At 42.7% G+C, this 14,620-nt stretch overlaps 1 pseudogene across 1 annotated transcript; it reads left to right on the forward strand.

Moving 5' to 3' along the window:
- The first annotated feature begins 9,921 nt into the window (after positions 1-9,921).
- On the forward strand, positions 9,922-12,511 carry LOC106588077 (adiponectin-like; annotated as a pseudogene). Its single transcript, XR_014391787.1, has 3 exons — positions 9,922-10,011; positions 11,068-11,385; positions 11,547-12,511. The product of XR_014391787.1 is annotated as an adiponectin-like (transcript).
- Positions 12,512-14,620: the final 2,109 nt, after the last annotated feature.

Raw genomic sequence — 14,620 nt, forward strand, 5'->3', positions numbered from 1 at the left:
TAACCCATCATGGCCCATCATGACCCATCACCCTGTGTGGCTCAGTTGGTAGAGCATGGTGTTTGCAACGCCAGGGTTGTGGGTTTGATTCCCACGGGGGACCAGTACGAAAAAATAAAATGACTAAAATGAAAATAACCCATCACGGCCCATCATAATTTTTGGTACTGCAGATCTGAATCAAACTACTCCTTTGGGATTTTTCCAGGTTATGAAATCATGACTCTCGCGTTAGCAGAGATCATTCCCTGTGGTGATTTTGTGTTGGTGCAGTTTAAATACAGTATGAGCATATACAGTCACCGGACAGTTTATTAGATACACCCATATAGTACCGGGTCGGACCCCCCTTTGCTTTCAGAACAGCCGGAATTCTTCTGGACATTCTACAAGGTGTCAGAAACTTTCCACATGGATGTTGGTCCCTGCTGACGTGATGACATCACGCAGTTGCTGCAGATTGGACGGGGTACATTCATGCTGGGAACAGCCCGTTCCATCTCATCCAAAAGATGCTCTACTGGGTAGAGGTCTGGGGACTGACCAGGACACTCAAGTAAACTGACCAGGCCACTCCTCAGTTGTCCAGTGTAAGTGATCGCGTGACCATTGGAGGCGCTTCTTCTTGTTTTTAGCTGATACGAGTGAACCCGCTGTGGTCGTCTGCTGGATCGACAAGTTATGCTTTCCGTTCTGCAAACCACTGCTGTACCGCGCCATTATTTGTCTGTTTGTGGCCCGCCTGTTAGCTTGCACGATTCTTGTCATGCTCTTTCAACCTCTATCAACGAGCTATTTTCGACCCAAAGGACTGACGCTGACCGGGTGTTTTTTTTGTTTGCCACACCATTGTCTGTAAACCAGGCCTAGACTGTTGTGCATGAGAAGCTCAGGAGGGCGGCAGTTTCTGAGATACTGGAACCGGCACTCCTGATACTGATGATCAAACCACTCACAAAGTCACTTAGGTCACTCGTTTTTCCATTCTAGCATTCAATCCACTTGAGTGGGTTGAGTCACTGACGTGGTCTTCCTGTCTGGGTTGGCGCCCCCCCCCCCCCTTGGGTTGTGACGTGGCAGAGATCTTTGTGGGCTATACTCGGCCTTGTCTCAGGATGGTAAGTTGGTGGTTGGAGATATCCCTCCAGTGGTGTGGGGGCTGTGCTTTGGCAAAGTGGGTGGGGTTATATCCTGCCTGTTTGGCCCTGTCCGGGGGTTTCATCGGATGGGGCCACAGTGTCTCCTGACCCCTCCTGTCTCAGCCTCCAGTATTTATGCTGCACTACTTCACATGCTGTGATGTTTAACATACAATTTCAATCTATCTAATCGAATAGAATCCACAGATTGCGAGTTGAAGATAAATACTTATACTAAGAGTATTGGTGTATTATTAATTGACTGACCCGGTCTCTCCAGATCTCCTAACAGTACTATTACTAGGGTCAATTTTAGATCAATGTTCTGCATTTTTAGCCATTCCTGAACCTGAGACCAGAACAGGCTACCTGAGGGCAACACCAAAATAAATGGTCTATTGATTCTGTATCCTCACAAGAAAATCTGCAGAGCTTTGATGATTGAATGTCCCAAATATTCAACATTTTGATCGAGGCAAGAATTCTATATAATAATGTTAGCTAAAAAGCACAAAGTCCTTGCGTCATTTTATATATCAACTCATACACCCTGTACCATGGAATCGGTACATCAAAAATCTCTTCCCAACTATTTTGCAATCTGGATGGCACAGCTGTCAACATCCTGGTCCTCAAATGGAACTGGTATACTTTCCTATTTACTCTATTTTTATTCCTCTGCCAGTTTTGATCCTTTATATTGGGCAGACAGACCAGTTGCCTACCTCCTCCCGCTATCACCTGCCTCCTCCATGTTTTGGGGCAATACTGTAATCAGTTAGTTGTACTCTTGGATTGAGCAGACCTTCCCATACAATTCTGATAACTCCATGAAAGACATAACTCTACCATTCCAATTTACAATATAATTTCAAAACAAAAAAAACATTTTCAAACATCTTTCCCATAAATACAGGTATTTTTTTCAGCCAGCACATTTGAGTTCAGCCATAATATTTGTTCTGTCTTTTCAGGGGGATGAAATTTAAATTGCAGCCAGCTCTGCAATGCTTGTTTGAAAAAGAGAGATATTTTGAAAAAAGTTTCATTTTCAATTAATCGAAAGTGAGACATGGCAATCTGCACAAAGGCAAAAAGGCCATTTTTAAACAATGGATGAGCTTTTCTTAGTAATCTAGTAAAACTTTTGAATAAGTGAAGCTTTTAAGAGAGGTTTAGTGCTTTTAGATTTAATAATATCAACCCACCTAATTCATATTCATTATGTAGATAGGCATGCTTTATGGTGTCTGGTTTAGTGTCCTAGATAAAACGAAATATTTTTTACTCATATGATTTGAAAAACAAAGGAGTAGGCAGCGCCATAAGTAAGTGAGTAAACTGAGATATGACTAAGGAGTAAATCAGGGCAATTTTTCCATAAATACACAGGTATTTACCTCTCCATGGTTGCAGGATCTTGTCTATTTTTACAAATTTTCTTTTGAAATTCATTGTGGAGAGCTCATTTCTATCTTTGTGATATGAATACCAAGTATGTCTACTTCACCGTCAGCCCATTTTATAGGTAAACTGCAGGGTAATGTAAAAGTTGTATTTTTTTTAAGATCCAATACGTAATATTGTACACTTATCCTAATTAGGTTTTAGTACAGAGTCCAAATAACAGGGGTTGACACATCTTGTTTAATGACTTCCCCTTCCTCTGTCCCTCATACATACAACATCTGTAAGGTCCCTCAGTAAAGTATTGCATTTCAAGCATAGATTCAACTACAAAGACCAGGGAGCTTTTCGAAAGCCTCATAAAGAAGGGCCGTGATTGGTAGATGGGTACCAATAATAAATCAGACATTGAGTCTCTCATTAAGGACAAGTTAATAATTATGCTGTGGAAGATGTATTATGATGGCTGCAGTTTTATTGGCTCTTAACCAACTGTGCTATTTTGTTAGTTTTTTCGCATTGTTTGTAACTTATTTTGTACATAATGTTGCTGCTACCGTCTCTTATGACCCGAAAAGAGATTATGGATATCAGAACAGCGATTACTCACCTTGAATTGGATGAATCATTTTTCTTTAATGAGTCGGACGGGAAGGATATACTCCAAACACCCGAACAGGCCCTCATCCTCGAACATTTGCAGGAGAAAGAAACTGAGATTTTGCGGAAAAAGATCGGGGTGCCTTGTGAGGATCAGGCAACGAGTGGCTAATCTGCCTTTGCCATCCGTCCTGCTAGCTAACGTTCAATCACTGGAAAATAAATGGGACAAACTGAAAGCACGTATATCCTACCAATGGGACATTAAAAACTGTAATATCTTATGTTTCACCAAGTCGTGGCTGAACTATGACATTAATAACATACAGCTGGCGGGATATAAACTCTATAAGCAGGATAGAACAGCAGCCACTGGTAAGACACGGGGCGGCGGCCTATGAATATTTGTAAACAATAGCTGGTGCACGATATCTAAGGAAGTCTCAGGGTTTTGCTCGCCTGAGGTAGAGCATCTCATGATAAGCAGTAGACCACACTATCTACCTAGAGAGTTTTCATCTGTATTTTTCATAGCTGTCTACATACCACCACAGACCAATGCTGGCACTAAAACCGCACTCAATGAGCTGTACACCACCATAAGCAAACAGGAAAATGCTCATCCAGAGGCGGCGCTCCTAGTGGCCGGGGACTTTAATGCAGGGAAACTTAAATCAGTTTTACGAAATATCCAACAGCATGTTAAATGTGCAACCAGATGGAAAAAAAACTCTAGACCACCTTTACTCCACACACAGAGTATCAGAAATCAAGGTAAGACCCAAGTGCAGACTGTGTGAAGTAGCAATGTTTATTGTAGCCACAGGGGCAGGCAAATGACAGATCAAGGCAGGCAGGGGTCAATAATCCAGAGCAGAGGCCAAGGTAAAGGACGGCAGGCAGGCTCAAGGTCAGGCAGAGGTCGGTAATCCAGAGGTGGAGCAAAGGTACAGGATAGCAGGCAGGCTCAGGGTCAGGTCAGGCAGAAATCGATAATCCAGAGGTAGAGCAAAGGTACAGGTCGGCAGGCAGGCTCAGAGACAGGCAGTGGTCAGGCCGGCAGGTACAGGGTCAGGACAGGCAAAGGTCAGGCTTGCGGGTACAGGGTCAGGACATGCGAAGGTCAAAAACCAAGAGGATGAGTAAAAGAGAGACTAGGGAAAAACCGCCATCGATAAGAAACAATACTGTGCTGCCGTATTCATTGACCTGGCCAAGGCTTTCGACTTTGTCAATCACCACATCCTCATCGGCAGACTCAATAGCCTTCGTTTCTCAAATGATTGCCTCGCCTGGTTCACCAACTACTTCTCTGATAGAGTTCAATGGGAGTGACACAGAGACACGTACAAAGCTCTCCCTCGCCCTCCATTTGGCAAATCTGACCATAATTCTATCCTCCTGATTCCTGCTTACAAGCAAAAATGTAAGCAGGGAGGACCAGTGACTAGTTCTATAAAAAAAGTGGTCAGATGAAGCAGATGCTAAACTACTACAAGCACAGACTGGAATATGTTCCCGGGATTCTTCCGATGCCATTGAGGAGTACACAACATCAGTCACTTTATCAATAAGTGCATCGATGACGTCGTCCCCACAGTGACTGTACGTACATACTATAGGTCGACCGATTGGTCACATACACGTGTTTGGCAGATGCTATTGCGAGTGTAGTGAAATGCGTGTGTTGCTATCTCTGACAGTGCAGTAATAAATAACAGTTTCACAACAATACACACAAATCTAAGTAAAGGAATGGAATTAAGAATATATATAAATATTTGGACGAGTGATGTCAGAGCGGCATAGACTAAGACACAGTAAAATAGAATACAGTATAGAGGTCGACCGATTAATCGGCATGGCCAATTCATAACAATCAGTAATTGGCATTTTTGGACGCCAATTATGGCCGATTACATTGCACTCCACGAGGAGACTGCGTGGCAGGCTGACTACCTGTTACGCGAGTGCAGCAAGGAGCCAAGGTAAGTTGCTAGCTAGCATTAAACGCATCTTATAAAAAACAATCAATCTTAACATAATCACTAGTTAACTACACATGGTTGATGATATTACTAGTTTAACTAGCTTGTCCCGCGTTGCAAATAATCAATGTGGTGCCTGTTAGTTTATCATCGAATAACAGCCTACTTCGCCAAACGGGTGATGATTTAACAAGTGCATTCACGAAAAAAGCACTGTCGTTGCACCAATGTACCTAACCATAAACATCAATGCCTTTCTTAAAATTAATACACAAGTATATATTTTTTTACCTGCATATTTAGTTAAAAGAAATTCAGGTTAGCCGGCAATATTAACTAGGGAAATTGTGTCACTTCTCATGCGTTCTATGCAAGCAGAGTCAGTGTATATGCAACAGTTTGGGCTGCCTGGCTCATTGCGAACTGTGTGAAGACCATTTCTTCCTAACAAAGACCGTAATCAATTTGCCAGAATGTTACCTAATTATGACATAACATTGAAGGTTGTGCAATGTAACAGCAATATTTATACTTATGGATGCCACCCGTTCAATAAAATACGTAACGGTTCCGTATTTCACTGAAATAATAAATGTTTTGATTTTGAAATGATAGTTTACGGATTTTACCATATTAATGACCAAAGGCTCGTATTTCTGTGTGTTTATTATATTATAATTAAGTCTATGATTTGATATTTGATAGAGCAGTCTGACTGAGCGGTGGTAGGCAGCAGCACTCTCGTAAGCATTCATTCAAACAGCACTTTCCTGCGTTTGCCAGCAGCTCTTCGCAATGCTTGAAGCACAGCGCTGTTTGTGACTTCAAGCCTATCAACTCCCGAGATTAGGCTGGCAATATTATAGTGCCTATAAGAACATCCAATAGTCAAAGGAATATGAAATGCAAATGGTATAGAGAGAAATAGTCCTATAATAACTACAACCTAAAACTTAAAAAAAACTGGGAATATTGAAGACTCATGCTAAAAGGAACCACCAGCTTTCATATGTTCTGAGCAAGGAACTTAAACGTTAGCATTTTTACATGGCACATATTGCACTTTTACTTTCTTCTCCAACACTTTTTGTATTATTTGAACCAAGTTGAACGTTTCATTAATTATGAGGCTAAATAGATTTTTATTTATTTATTATATTAAGTTAAAATAAAGGTGTTCATTCAGTATTGTGATAATTGTCATTATTACAAATATATATATAAAAATCGTCCGATTAATCGGTATCAGCTTTTGTTGGTCCTCCAATAATCGGTATCGGTGTTGAAAAATCATAATCAGTCGACCTCTAGTACATACCCCAACCAGAAGCCATTGATTACAGGCAATATTCGCACTGAGCTAAAGGGTAGAGCTGCTGCTTTCAAGGAGCAGGTTTTTAACCCGGAAGCTTTTAAGAAATCCTGCTATGCCCTCCGACAAACCATCAAACAGGCAAAGTGTCAAAACCGGACTAAGATCGAATCGTACTACACCGGCTCTGACGCTCGTCGATATGGCAGGGCTTGCAAACTATTACAGACTACAAAGGGAAGCACAGCCGAGAGCTCCCCAGTGACACCAGCCTACCAGATGAGCTAAATAACTTATATGCTCGCTTCGAGGCAAGTAACACTGAAACATGCATGAGAGCATCACCATCATTAAGTTTGCCGATGACACAGCAGTGGTAGGCCTGGTCACCAACAACGATGAGACAGCCTATAGGGAGGAGGTCAGATACCTGACCGTGTGGTGCAAGGACAACAACCTCTCCCTCAACGTGATCAAGACAAAGGAGATGATTGTTGACTACAGGAAAAGGAGGACTGAACACGCCCCCATTCTCATCGACGGGGCTGTAGTGGAGTAGGTTGAGAGCTTCAAGTTCCTTGGTGTCCACATCACCAACAAACTAACATGGTTAAAGCACACCAAGACAGTCGTGAAGAGGGCAAAACAAAACCTATTCCCCCTCAGGAGACTGAAAAGATTTGGCATGGGTCCTCAAATCCTCAAAAGGTTTTACAGCTGCCTGGTATGGCAACTGCTCGGCCTCCGACCGCAAGGCACTACAGAGGGTAGTGCGTACGGCCCAGTACATCACTGGGGCCAAGCTTCCTGCCATCCAGGACCTCTATACCAGGGGGTGTCAGAGGAAGGCCCTAAAAATTGTCAAAGACTCCAGACACCCTAGTCATAGACTGTTCTCTCTGTTACCGCACAGCAAGCGATACCGGAGCGCCAAGTCTAGGTCCAAGAGGCTTCTATACAGCTTCTACCCCCCAAGCCATATGACTCCTGATCATCTAATCAAATGGCTACCCAGACTATTTGCATTCCCCCCCCCCCACCTTCTGCACTACTGCTACTCTCTGTTATTATCTACGCATAGTCACTTTAATAACTCTACCTACATGTACATATTACCTCAATTACCTTGACACCGGTGCCCCCGCACATTGACTCTGTACCGGTGCCCCCTGTATATAGCTTCTTTATTGTTATTTTACTGCTGCTCTTTAATTATTTGTTACTTTTTTCTCTTACTTTTTTAAGGTATTTTCTTAAAACTGCATTGTTGGTTAAGGACTTGTAAGTAAGCGTTTCACTGTAAGGTCTACACCTGTTGTATTTGGCACATAACAAATACAATTTTATTTTATTTTTATTGTAATTTTCCTAAGTCCCTCTTTGTGGCACCTGAACAGTAGACTATGATTGATAATGTCAAAAGTCTAAATAAACAGCCCCCACAATCTTTTTATCATAAATTTCTCTCAGCCAATCATCAATCATTTGTATAAGTGCTGTGCTTGTTGAATATCCTTCCTTATAAGCGTGTCGAAAGTCTGTTGTCAATTTTTGTACTGCAAAATAGCATTGTATCTAGTCAAACACAATTTTTACTAAGGGTTGGTTACAGGCTGATTGGTCGGCTATTTGAGCCAGTTAAGTGGCCTTTACTATTCTTGGGTGGTGGAATGACTTTTGCTTCCCTCCAGGCCTGAAGGCACACACTTTCTAGTAGGCTTAGAATGAAAATAGGAGTGGCAATATCATCCGCTATTATCCTCAGTAATTTTCCACCCAAGTAGTCAGACCCTGGTGGCTTGTCAGACAACAATACTTTTTTCCCCTCTTCCACACTCACTTTACATAATACAAAATTACAATGCTTGTTTTTCATCATTTGGAAAGTTATACTTGGATGTGTAGTGTCTGCGTTTGTTGCATGTCATGCCTAAATTTACTAATCTTGCCAATGAAAAATCATTAAAGTAGTTGGCAATAATTATTTAACCTTTATTTAACTAAGCAAGTCAGTTAAGAACCAATTCTTATTTGCAACGACGGCCTATCTTCCACTTTGACAGTATTTTGTGGAGATCATTGACAAAATAATTCCAATTAAATCCATTTTAATCCCACTTTGTAAGAATAAAATGTGAAGAAATCCAAGGTGGGTGAATACTTGATACCCACTGTATGATCTACATCAGTAAGTTAATTGCTTATCGAACTAAATTAAATAACATTGCCTACTTTGGGGGCTATTAAAATTAAGTAGGCATCAATCCCATCTCCGTACACAGGGATTTGACAATTGGTTTTACAAAAAATACGTTTTTTGATTAAGATAAAATTGTATGAGAGAAACTTGTTTTTGGCCAATTCTTGTGCTAACCTATTATTTTCTGTGAGAAACAGATTTTGAGAGGAAACTAAAAGTTTTCCTACTTAATCAACAGTCGGAAAATGAGCAATCAACGTGTTCATAGACCGACATTGTTACTCCCAAAGCCGCGAGACTAAGATTGGTTTGAGAAATGAATAGAAAAAAATGAACAATAAATGAACGATTCAGTCAGTGAGGGTGCACATTTTAATTTGGACAGCTCCTTACCCACAGAGAGGAGGCTGTGATTTGAATGGTGTATGAGGTAGTTGGGTTGGCTGAATATCAAATAGGAGAGTTATCTCTGATAATATTGGCAGATAAGGTTTATGGCAGTGCTTCATAGGTCTATCTGATACGATGGTCCTAAGGGACAAAGGAAAATTCCAGAATAAGATGACTGACTAATCAGTTCTGAGATCATGTCATGATGAAAATTCTGGTAGCACTTTGTTGTAATTTGGAGATTTGATCCACATTTTTATAAAGCCACACACACAGTTTTTAGTAACTAATGCATTGATTTCACAGAGAACAAATAAAAGTGAAATGTAAGGTTTTCAAATTAATTGCGATTAAAATTCCAGATAGCTGACAATTTAGAAAACTCAATAATGAACACTGCTACTGCAAAATGTTTCCAAAAGACAATTTGCCACCACAAATGTGTCAAATTGGTCTTCCAACACCAAGTCTACATGACAAGGCAAACAAACAAAGAGAGCTTTGTGTGTTGTTTGTCTTGGAACAAGATTATTCACATCATGGGGTTTTGCGCTGCACACATTTGAAAAGACAATGAAAATGCAACAAGAAACAAACATTGGCACTCGTTCATCAAAAGTTTCACCAGGTAAAAAAACAAAAAACACGACATGCTGTTTATGGGGAACAATCGGTCACCTTAAATACCCCTACCATTGACAGTGTGACCAGACTGTCAGAGAGTCGGAGGGTGGACTGCCAGGGTTAAGGGGGGAGGGGCTCTGTAAATCATACTGCCGTTTTGGATCAGCGGGTTCATAAATAATGTGGGACAGAGATAAATATAGTATGACAGGCAATCAGTTACACATGTCATCCAAGGACACTAGCCACAAGACAACTGGACCGTGACACACTGCTGCGCTGAGTGAGGTTCGTTGTCTGAGGGGACGCCACTGAACACTCGTCTCTCCGAAGGGGACAAACATAGACAAGGTAAGAGACCGCAACCTCTGACCTTTGAAGCAGGTTTACAGATATTGGCGCAGCATGTGATGTGATGATGTAGTTGTCAGCTATTTGGGGGAAACAGTACTTTATCATTAATCCTTTAACAGATCAAAATGGCAATATCTGTCCAGGGGGAAAACTACACTGGGCCAAAATATAAACGCGACATGTAAAGTGTTGGTTCCATGTGTCATTAGCTGAAATAAAAGACCCCAGACATTTTTCCATACGCACAAAAAGCTTATTTCTCTCAAAGTTTGTGCACACATTTTTTACTTCCCTGTTAGTGAGCCTTTATCCTTTGCTAGGATAATCCATCCACCTGACAGGTGTGGCATATCAAGAAGCTGATTGAATAGCATGATTATTACACAGGTGTACCTTGTGCTGGAGGCAATAAAATGCCACTAAAATGTGTAGTTTTGTCACACAACACAATGCTACAGAATTCTCAAGTTGCAGGGAGCGTGCGATTGGCATGCTGACTACAGTAATGGCCACCAGAGAATTTAATGTTCATTTCTCTACCATAAGCCACATCCAATGTCATTTTAGAGAATTTGGCAGTACGTCCAACGGCCTCACAACCGCAGACTACGTGTAACCACGCCAGCCCAGGACCTCCACATCCGGCTTCTTCACCTGCAAAAGTCTGAGACCAGCCAGCCGAACAGCTGATAATACCGTGGGTTTGCAAAACCGAAGAATTTCTGGGCAAGCTGTCAGAAAACCGTAATGATCATGCTGTTTAATCAGCTGTCAGGTGGATGGACTATCTTGGCAGAGGAGAAATGCTCACTAAGAGGGATGTAAACAAATTTGTGCACAAAACTTGAGTGAAATAAGCATTTGTGCGTCTGAAAAATTTCTTGGATCTTTTATTTCAGCTCATGAAACATGGAACCAACACTTTTTGCATTTATATTTCTGTTCTGTGTATTTACGAGTCCTTGTTTTTGGAATGGGGGGGGGGGGGTGCTGCCTTGTCCCAATGTGAGAGATCACAGTGTGTGTTTGTTTAATGTACCATTGGTGTCAAAGTTTATAGGTTGAGCGGTTATATAGAAAGAGCCATGAAGCTGCTGGGGAGCCTGCTTCTGGCCGGGGACTTGAGCCTGGCTCAGGAGGAACATGGAGTAGAGGAACCAGCCGAGGAGGCGGCTGCAGAAAATGACGAGGCGGCAGCGGAGGAGGTGGCAGAGCCCGAGAGTCCTGGGACTGAAGTTGGACCACCTGACAACCGGCAGCCTTGTGCCATGTGGATGGGAGGAGTGCCAGGCACTTCAGGGTACAGTGAGAAACAAGGGAGAGACGGGAGAAATGGGCATGATAGCCCACGAGGAGAGAAAGGAGATACAGGTAAGACTGTGCTGCTGCCAGGTACATCTTCTAAAGTTCACAGTAAATCTAATCACAGTAACCCACAATGACTTACTTGTCATTTTTATCCATGAGGCACAGTCAATTAACATCAATATAGACATCTAAATCCTCCCTGACTCTGGTCTTTGTGTGTACAGGTGAACCAGGTGAGAATGGAGAGCCTGGCGACAACGGCCCTCCGGGTCCTCGTGGGGCGTAGGGCGAGAGCATCCTGTTGTATCACTCTTCCTTCAGAGTGGGCCTGACAGATCCCGTCCCTGCCTCCAACGTGGCCATCCACTTCAACAAATTCGTTCACAACGAGCAGCGCCACTACGATGACGTGAGCGGGAAGTTCCACTGCTCCCTCCTTGGGGTCTACTTCTTCACGTACCACCTCACCGTCTACACCAAAGGTCCCCGGGTGAAGCTGTTCAAGAACGACAAGCTCATCATGTTCACCTATGACTAGTACCACAAGGGCAATGTAGACCAGGCCTCTGGGGGCTATCATACTGAGGCTGGAGTCTGGGGACGAGGTGTGGCTGCAGATCTATGGAGGAGGTTTGGGGGGGTGGGGGGGTGTATGCAGACAACACCAACGATTCCATCTTCTCCGGGTTTCTTTTGCATCCCGACATGGGAGCATCGGAGGCTAGGAGGAGACTTCACTCTGTTGAACTTGGTAGATACTGAGGTTATGCAGGTCTTGAAGGGAGATATTGAGACTAAGGTAGGCTGTATAATCTTTTTCCTGACTGCTCTATAGGCCTCCGTTGCCCACTGGCTGGAGTCTGAGGGGGGAGGGGTAATAATTTGTTTCTTACATTATTACATTTTCAAAAAAGATGCACTGAATATTTTAAACTTCTCAAATGTTGGTTTTAAAATGTTGGTTCTATATCTATTGGATTCCAGCATTTAAGAGACATTACTAATGCAATACTTCATTTAATATACAATTGAATAACAAAGTTGTGCAAGGAAACAGCTTATGTTCTAGATGGCTTTATGACTGTGTCACATCATATGGGGCCAGTGTCTGTGAAAGAAACAAAGTGGAATTATGTTTAAAAATAAATAAAAAATTCAAATGTATAAAAAATTAAAAGCTTAAAACGTCTTGAGTCATGAAATATTCAACCCCTTTGTTATGGCAAGCTTAAATATATCACAACAGAATGTGGAGTAAGTCTAGGAGTATGATTATTTTCTGAAGGCACTGTTAAATGCTTATGAAATAATCTCACATTCATTGCTTTAGCCACCATCACATCATTAATAAGGGTAACTATTCATGCATGTGTCCACTGATTGGATTTATAAGAATATTTGGAAGACAAATACACAACCTGAGAAAGAGGACGAGAGGTCAATACAGTACTAAAGGTTAAGAGGACGAGAAGTCAATAGAGTACTACAGGTTAAGAGGTCAATACAGTACTAACGATCAATGGAAAGTGTTTTTTCTGTAATGGGGAATTATTGATTAATGGGTCAGACATATGGGAGGTATTTGTCTATACAGTGAGCCTGAAATAGGAGACTTGTTATTTGGCTATTGGCACAGTTTTATTGCAAGGAATTCTAATTGGTCAACCACAGGCTAGGGCTGAGTTATAAACTACATCCTGTCCCTTTGTTCACTGGAGGGAAGCACTGGGGACAGGGGAGCGTGAACATCTACCATCTACCTCTCTGCATGATTCGCCCTCTTTGAATAAGAATAAACCTTTTTTCCTCCCCCTGATTTGCTTTGGGGTCTGTGTTATTGAAGAGTAACAACTGCTAAGAGATTCATACTGTATTTCCTGAATAAAACTACAAATCTAAATTCTGAGGAACATCACAATGCAAACCACGTGATGAGCTCACAGTTTAATCAGATGGCAATCAGCAGTGAAAGAGAAGGAATCAAGTCTATTCAGTAACTATGCAAAATGTGGGCCTCCCGAGTGGCGCAGCGGTCTAAGGCACTACATCGTAGTGCTAGAGGTGTCACTACAGACCCGGGTTGGTCCCAGGCTCTGTCGCAGCCGGCCGTGACCAGGAGACCCATGACATGGCGCACAATTGGCCCAGCGTTAGGGGAGGGTTTGGCCGGCCGGGACGTCCTTGTCCTATCGCGTTCTAGCGTCTCCTTGTGGCGGGCCGGGTGCATGGATGCTGACTTCGGTCGCATGGTGTTACCTCCGACACATTGGTACAGCTGGCTTCTGGGTTACGCAAGCAGTGCGGCTTGGCAGGGTGGTGTTTCGGGGGACGCATGGCTCTCGACCTTCACCTCTCCCAAGTCTGTACGGGAGTTGCAGCGATGGGACAAGACTGACTACCAACTTGATTAAACTAAATAAATAATAAAATATGAAAAATTTCCACGGAACAAAAATGTAAATGCAACATGCAACAGTTAAATTCATTAAGCCCAAAATCTATGGATTTCACCTCACTGGGAATACAGATATGCATATTTTGGTCAAAGATACCAACAACAAAAAAATACAAAAGGTAGGGGGATGGAATAGAAAACCATCTGATATCTGGTGTGACCACCATTAGCCTCATGTGACGCGGCATTTCCTTTCGTTTCGAGTTGATCAGGATGTTGATTGTGGCCTGTGGAATGTTGTCCCACTCCTCTTCAATGGCTGTGCGAATTTGCTGAATATTGGCGGGAACTGGAACACGCCGTCATACACATCGATCCAGAGCATCCCAAAAATGATCAATGGGTGACATGTCTGGTGAGTATGCAGGCCATGGAAGAACTAGGACATTTTCAGCTTCCAGGAATTGTGTACAGATCCTTGCGTCATGGGGCCATGCATTAGCATGCTGAAACATGAGGTAATGGCGCCGGATGAATGGCACGTCAATGGGCCTCAGGATCTCGTCACGGTATCTCTGTGCATTCAACTTGCCATTGATCAAATGCAATTGTGTTCGTTGTCCGTAGCTAATGCCTGCCCATACCATAACCCCACCGACACCACGGGGCACTCTGCTCACAACATTGATATCAGCAAACCGCTCTCCCACACAACGCCATAAACACCGTCTCCCATCTGCCCGGGACAGTTGAAACCGGGATTCATCCGTGAAGAGCACTTCTCCAGCATGCCAGTGGCTACAACGCCAAACTGCAGTCAGGTCAAGACCCTGTTGAGGACGACGAGCATGCAGATGAGCTTCACTGAGACGGTTTCTGACAGTGTGTACAGAAATTCTTCAG

Source organism: Salmo salar, chromosome 03, assembly GCF_965601325.2.
Source record: "Salmo salar chromosome 03, fSalSal1, whole genome shotgun sequence".
Taxonomy (NCBI): domain Eukaryota; kingdom Metazoa; phylum Chordata; class Actinopteri; order Salmoniformes; family Salmonidae; genus Salmo; species Salmo salar.